This window comes from Fundulus heteroclitus, unplaced genomic scaffold (assembly GCF_011125445.2).
Source record: "Fundulus heteroclitus isolate FHET01 unplaced genomic scaffold, MU-UCD_Fhet_4.1 scaffold_326, whole genome shotgun sequence".
Taxonomy (NCBI): Eukaryota; Metazoa; Chordata; class Actinopteri; order Cyprinodontiformes; family Fundulidae; genus Fundulus; species Fundulus heteroclitus.
In genome coordinates, this window is record NW_023396736.1 from 92,501 (window position 1) to 100,000 (window position 7,500).

The 7,500-nt window shown below is 42.1% G+C and overlaps 1 protein-coding gene across 3 annotated transcripts in view; it reads right to left on the reverse strand.

Moving 5' to 3' along the window:
- LOC105924004 (transcription initiation factor TFIID subunit 4B-like) overlaps positions 1 to 7,500 on the reverse strand; it is an 89,103-nt gene that overhangs the window by 64,364 nt on the left and 17,239 nt on the right. The gene's annotated exons all lie outside the window — the stretch shown is intronic.

The following is a 7,500-nucleotide window of genomic DNA, read 5'->3' on the forward strand; positions in this document are numbered from 1 at the left end:
AGGTTGCTACTGATGCAAACAATCTTTAGAGGACCAATAGTTTTATTTTGTAGCAGTTAATACTATTGGACTCCCTCCCTACAGGTGGAACAAGAATAAGACAAAAGGGTTGCATTGGAGGCGTTCCATTTACACACAAACACCACAAGTTTACCTAATCTTTTTATTGTTTAAAGGTCAAACAACTTTTTCATCATAACGATTCCTTTTTAAAAAACAAAACACCCACAGAAAGTGTAGAGTGGTGCAGAATAAAAGTATTAATTTTATAAGACAAATAAAGATACACTATATAAATTTAATAAATTTAACAGCTTCCAAAATGTATAAATATTTACTTCTGTTTATGATGCCAATGTCGATATGAAATTATTTTGCGCCAACAGGACTAGTAGGTTGATGTCACGTGAGACGAGCTCAGTTGTTGCCAGATCATAGTAGCTCTGTGATAGTGCTAAGACATGGCTTCTTCTCAGTGATACATTTCTGAGATTCAAGCGGACCAAAAAACGAGGCAAAACCAGTGTTGGTGCCAACAAACCAGAGGGGGGGGGGGGTTAATTTCAAAAGTTGTATTAATGAATAAAAGTGTTATTAATAAATGGTTAGCTAGCTAGATCCTGTAGGTTTGACTATTGTTTTTAAACTTGACTATCTACTGTCGGGACTCGGGAGTGGGTATTAGTTTACTTAGACCGCTTTGAGCAGAAAACAAAATAATACCGTTTAAAAACAAACAACAAAATTATTTTACAAATGTGAAGGACACAAGACATGTATTAATATAAATCCATAATATTCAGGGGTTAAAGCAAAAATAATCAATTTGACTGAAAAATGTTTCTAGTCAGCCCATATATTCCCGGGGCCATGGCCGTCATGCCACCTTAGTAACCTCATTAGCTTATTGTCCAAAGTCCACTTTAACCAAATCTGTTGGTTCCATTGACAATTCCTGTATCTCTCCACCTTCCAGCTTCAGAGCCTTGTCGCCATCCTGGACAGCCCTCTCCATGATCTCCTTCACTTTCCACATCCACAACATCACCTAGTTAACTTTCATATTTGCCGCATCAAGCAAGTTCTTCCTTCGCACTTTTGCCAAACTGGTCCACGGTCCACTCACCTTTCCACTTTACAATTTCAAAACCCCCCATAAACTGCAGCTAATTCAAAAAACAGCAGCTTGCATCATTACATCATCTTCTTCACACCTGTACATTAACTCCACTGTCACATTCAATATAAATTAATCCTATATACTCTGTGTCCCCACATCTCGCTCATTGACTGCTGGAGATGGTCAATAGCCCCTCCACGACCTTCTTTGTTACAAAAAAAGCGCAGGTGGAATAATATTTATGATTTTTTTTTTACTTTTTCCGAATCAGACCCAGTCAAACCGGGACATCGTTTCACATTCCGACCCTCCTTCTTAAAAAAAAAAAGCACGTCATGTTAAGCCGAGCTAGAGCATTACTCTTTTAGTTTAGACACACTTACCGAGGGAAGTTGTTGTCAGCTGTTCTATCCGCTGAACTTTCTGACCTGGTGGTTTGCATAAATCCAAAGAAAAGGTTGGACCACCACTACTTTCATTCATGCATCTGTGGTCAGTTTGAGATGTTCTTCCAAAAGTTAAAATGATTGAACACCGATAAACCTCAAACTGGTAGATTTCCGCTTTGCAAAGACCCGCCCTACTCTCCTTCTGATTGGCTAATGTCCTGGCTCTGCCAGATTTCATTGGTTGAGCGCAGCTTCTGTTTAAAATTTTGAATAAAAAGTCTACACGGAACATTTTGCGCTCATTTTCCAAATGACGAAAGTCCCTCACAGCGACGGAGAACATTAAACCCCTGATAATACTACTTATTAATACTACAGAGGGGGAGGAATGTATCCCCCCCAGCAGTGGCGGCTGGTGAAAAAAAATCTTGGTGGGGCTGGCCAATGGATTTCCCTGCCTAACCCAGTACATGCATTTAAATTAAAAGTTGGAAAATTACTACGATTCCACAATAAGCATTTAATTAATAAAAAAAACATTGTTCACTAAGGATTATTTTGGTGTTTTTGTCTTATTAATCCTTTTCACAGACTCATACCAGAGGGTTTGCATACATTGTACATGTACGTATATTATTAGCGCAGATGTAGCTCGTGACGTCACGCGTGAAGTGCACCTATCACTGTGCAGCTAGGGCTACTTCTCCAGGAGCCCCAAACCCATTCATTTTGGCAATGCCGATTGGCCAAATATTTATAAATCTTCCCTAGCAACAGTATACGATTGGTTATTTCGCTACACTTGTAGGGCTCCTTGAGTGACAGCCCCACAAGTGTAGAAGAAGAGAAATGATACGTCTGTTGGTGGAAATGCACTGTTAAATGATCCTAAACATGAATGACCAGAGGGGGGGGGGGGGACATCACAACCAGAGGGGGGGAAAATCCCCCCCCATCAAATCGCACCCAGGTGCCAACTTAAGGAAGCTCAGAAGACATGCGCAGGTCGCCCCTTTTCTTCTGGACAGGTTAACTTAAATGTTTGCTAATGCTAACCAGACCTGGCAGCCAGTTGGCAAACAGTACAGTTGAAGGTTGGAAGTTGAAAGAGTTAAACTTGTATCCATCTCCCTTAAACTGTACTCACCCCAAAACCAACTTTGTTTTGCAGATAAACTGTACAAACTGAGCCTAAAGATGCTACTTTTCTACTTTGCTTCCTAAACATGTGAACATGTTTTGTTCTGCGATATATGTCTGAAAACCGTCTTAGTATTGCCCTCTTAGGGTTGAACGGTGGCTATGGCGGTGAGAAGCCTTTCGCTGCAGCGCCTTTTGGATATCCAACTCTGCCCATCCAAGTCGGCCATTTTGATGACCATGAGCTTTTTAGGCACAATCAAAACTTTACGGCCCATAGCAAATCGGAAAACGAACGATGTCGGTAAGTGAAAAATACATAATTTTATGTTCATAGGCCTAACGATATTACTTTGTTGACCCTGCTGCATGAAATATATTATATTTGATGTGACGATCTAGTTTATTGTTTTCATTAGCTTTTTGCATGATAAGGTAGTAGTTTTGTAGGCTACCATCAATTTAATGTTAGCTAGCGCTAGGCCCTGTTTAGTTTTAGTTATAGATGTTTGTTGTAAAATTGGGTTTATGCAATATCCAACAAGTTTTGCGCAGATGACAAGTTTTGCACGGATAACTGCTAACGGAGCGGGGGGGATAACTGCTAACGGAGCAGGGGGCGGGGGCAACTTTTGCGCGGAAAACTGCTAACTGAGCGGGGGGGACAAGTTTTGCGCGGATGACAAGTAAGTTTTGCGCGGATAACTGCGGGGGGGGGGGGGGGGGGGGGGGGACAAGTTTTGCGCGGATGACTGCTGGCGGAGCGGGGGGGCAAGTTTTGTGTGGATGACAAGTTTTGCGCGGATAACTGCGGGGGGGGGGGGGGGGGGGACAAGTTTTGCGCGGATGACTGCTGGCGGAGCGGGAGGGGGACAATTTTTGCGCGGATGACTGCTGGCGGAGCGGGGAACAAGTTTTACCACTCTGATGATTAATGCATAATGCATGATTTGATCATGTTTTTCAGCATCCAACACACTTTAAAGACTGTCCAGCCATTCAGCAGTACCTCAAGGATGGTATATTCAAATGCCCCTGCTGCAAATTCTCTACAGAGAATAACTACAAATTATCTAATCATATTGATAATCACCTTAAACATGCTGTGCATCATGCAGGTAGGGTTGCAGACATGGATGTAGTTTGTTTTACACCACAACTATGTACAACTACTACAATTCTATGAATTATTGATAAGTGGTTTTGTTTCTGTTTTACAGAGTATGACATTTGCAAATGCAACCAGCAGTGCAGGTCAACTGCACACTTGCACTGTCTGTATTGTACTCAGACAATAATCAGGAAAGACCAGGTAACTACACACTTAAATGACAGCCCCTCCAACATGCTCCTTTCTTCTTCTGCCTCCCCCCATCATTTGGCCTCCAGCATTGCAGCGACCAGTGCTCCACCATCTCCTGCCGCCTCCCTTTTGCTCTCCAGTGCACCACCACACAAGAGGAGGAAAAAATAATCTGTCATGTGTCCACATTGTGTTATGACAATAAACAGGAGAAATGTGAGACTGCACATTCAGAGGAAACATAAGCCCAAAGGAGTAGACATTACAGTAAGTAAGCATTTGAAATCTCAGGCAATAGATTATAAAAATGGAATATTTGCTTTGGTGAAGTCATTTTTAGGACCCAACACTCCCATCCACGTCGTCAAAAGGACTTGGGGGAAGGAACAGCCGACCAAATGTGAGCTGGATATCTGCAAAATCAATGCAGAATTTGCTGAACGCTCAAATTGTAGACCTTTTGAGTGTCACCACATCCAGTCACTTGTTTACTGTCCACCATTCAGAGGTGAAAACCCCTCTCTCCCTGAAGATGTATTGCAGGAGATGGTGAATGAGAAATGGTTTGGAGAGGACAAGAAGGCGAGATGTCTGAAACGCCAAAGGGAGGCTACAGATGCAGGAACACCTCTGTCATGTAAACTCTCAATTTGCAATCCCCCAACAAAGAGGTTTATTTCCATTTATGAGCCTACTGTATCGTATTACAGTAGGTTTGGACGACTTATGGTTACCTTTGACTCAAAACAGAATTCCTGGCACTGTCCTTGTGCAAGGCCAAGGCAGTCTTGCCTGCACAAATATATTGCAAAGTGGCACATGTTTCAGTTTGAGCGTGAAGTTTTTCAGAGGACACGAAGTGTGGAGGAAGAACTTGTTCCAAACCGTTTTCCTACAGAAGTGGAAGGTGAAGAGGAAGAGGAAGGAGGCCACTACCCACCAGAGGGAGATGTTTTAGAAAAAATGGTGCAGTACATATACCACCACAAGAGAATGCCCTCTGTACCAGACACTAATATGGTAATCACAGATCATTTCCCAAGATTGTATACCCCAGCAGAAACATTCTGCACTGAATGTTCCGAGGCAGCTCTACTTGGGGAACCGGAGCTAGTAACAACCAAGGGCAGAATCCTCACTGTGACAGGTGTTATTGAAGGTTTGTCAATTTATTTCCGTCAGGATTGATAAAGTATCTATCCATCTATCCATCTATCGATTGATCTTAGGGTTCATTGCATTTTTTATACACTGTAATTATTTGTATTTGGCATAAACTGCCTGGTTACGCCTGTGAAACATCCTGTATTTGCCTTCATCAGGAATTTCATTGTTCAGAAAGCAGTGCTACACATGTGGGATGATGTACCGATATCAGGAGTGGTCAGATGGTGTCTACAATTTCGATGACCATACACTCCTGTCCTTGCACCTCTGTCTCTTTCTTCGGAACAGTATTCAGATAGGATGTATAATCTCTTTCGATATCCTCTAATTAACTTGGGAGTGTAGGATGGGTGTGTATATACACACACAGTGTTTTCCATATATTGATGAGACTGTGGTGGCCCACCATAGTTTTGATATGGGATGTGAGATGTCTGCCATTCCAACGCAGATGACATTTCTGACAGTTCTTCTCTTTATTTTCATTACTATCAATTACTTCAGTTCTGTTCATTCTGGCCTGTATTGGTGTAGACTGGCTGAATGTGTCTTGTATGAAGCTAACTGGTTTGACTGTGTTTATCCTGATTTTACAGACCCACCAGGCTATAAATAGAACCATTGAGGTTTTAGAGAGAACCTCTGGCCAGACCTACCCCTCAAAAAACAGAACTCTGCACGCCTACCTGGCATTCGAAGCGCTTTGTGATCATGACTACACATATGCATGTGTGTCATGTGGCCATAACCCAGTATCTGTTGTGATGGACTTTCATAAGAAGAGTGTCTTCAGTATGCCTGGTAAGCTCATGTCTGTCTAACTTAGTATCTGCCTGTCTATTCATCATTCCATTGTATCTGGGATTTGCTGCCCTTGTTTGAAACACCACCTGTTCAGCCTGTACAGATTTAGATGTATTACATTTAATTGTTTTGTTTGTTTGTTGTAAGTGAGCAACATTGATAACCCACCAGAGGGTTTTGATGGCAATGTAAATGTCGAGGACTTTTGGGATAAAGTTTCCATGGAAATGATTTCCCGTGGGTTAATGCCAAGTGAGTATGTAGACAATTGATTACATTTTCTAATTGATTCAATTAGTTGCATATGGGGTGTTGGTAATGTAATTAGGCAATGTTTATCTAGCAATAATGTTAGCAACCTAATTATATTTCCGTTTATTTAATGGCAACAAGGCCAATCCTTTCATTGTCAGGCCAAGTTACAAGTTCTGGGCTCCATGGATAGGACCTGACACAAGGAGGGGAAGTGAGGTCCTAAACACGGAACACAGATACATTCACCACACAGTGCAAATAAAAAGATGGAATTGACTGTGACAGAGGACCGTCTTAAAGATGAGCTCCTGAATTTAAAGGTATGGATCCCAAATTCTTTTGTTTGTCTGTTAACAAGGATACCACATTGTGGCCAAAAGTGAAGTAGTATTGGTTTACTGCATTAAACAAATTGCTAATGTTCATTGTAGATGGAAGCTGTGCGTTCCTTGTGCAGGCAGTGTGGGATTGACCCTAAGGGGTCACGTCTGGACTTGATAATAAGACTCCAGACGGAGATGAAAAACCGTGCAGCATACAACAAGGTGTTTTCACATGTCTGGGGTGCTTCTGGTAAGGTTGCTAAAATGCAGTGATTTGAAAGTTTGAATATGTTGAAGACATTTGCTTGGAGTTCAGTTATTGTATGTCCTGTTTTCTCTGACAGGTGGCTGGGCAGTAGTCACATGCCCATGTGCTGTGGTGTATGCCGTGAAATTTAACCTTAGAGCTGAAAGCCCAAGGAACTTCATTGACCTCTTATTATCAATGAAGCACTTCCCCAACATCACACTTTATGACTTTGCACGAGGGTTGGCAACACATGCCAATACCAGGCTGCCAGGAACATTCAGACCACACGATGGACGACTGCTGGAGCCCACCCTGTCAAATATTTCTCTTGCCAGTTCAGGGCAAGTCAAAGCCAATTTGTCGTGGCTAGCCCAGAAAAAGGAGGTTCCTGATTTTAATGGCCACCCTATCACCGGGTCATCAGAGCGTTATGCTCTGTATGACCGATTTCATGAAGCCAATACTAAAGATGCCAGAGATGTATTGCGAAGGGTCGATCTCGCCCCAGAATTATGTGGCTGGCTGAACAGTCAATGTGCCGAACAGCTGTTCTCGGGGATGAGGAAGAATAATTATTTTTTAAATATGATGACTCCTTCCTCTCACGTGTTTTCGATGAGGAATATATTACATCACTACAACACAGCAAAAAATCCAGCAACCATAGAAAATATGAAAAAAATGCTTGGTGTGGGTGTTGACATCGGATTTAATTCTTATGGTCAGACAGTGCTGGGTATGTAGTACAT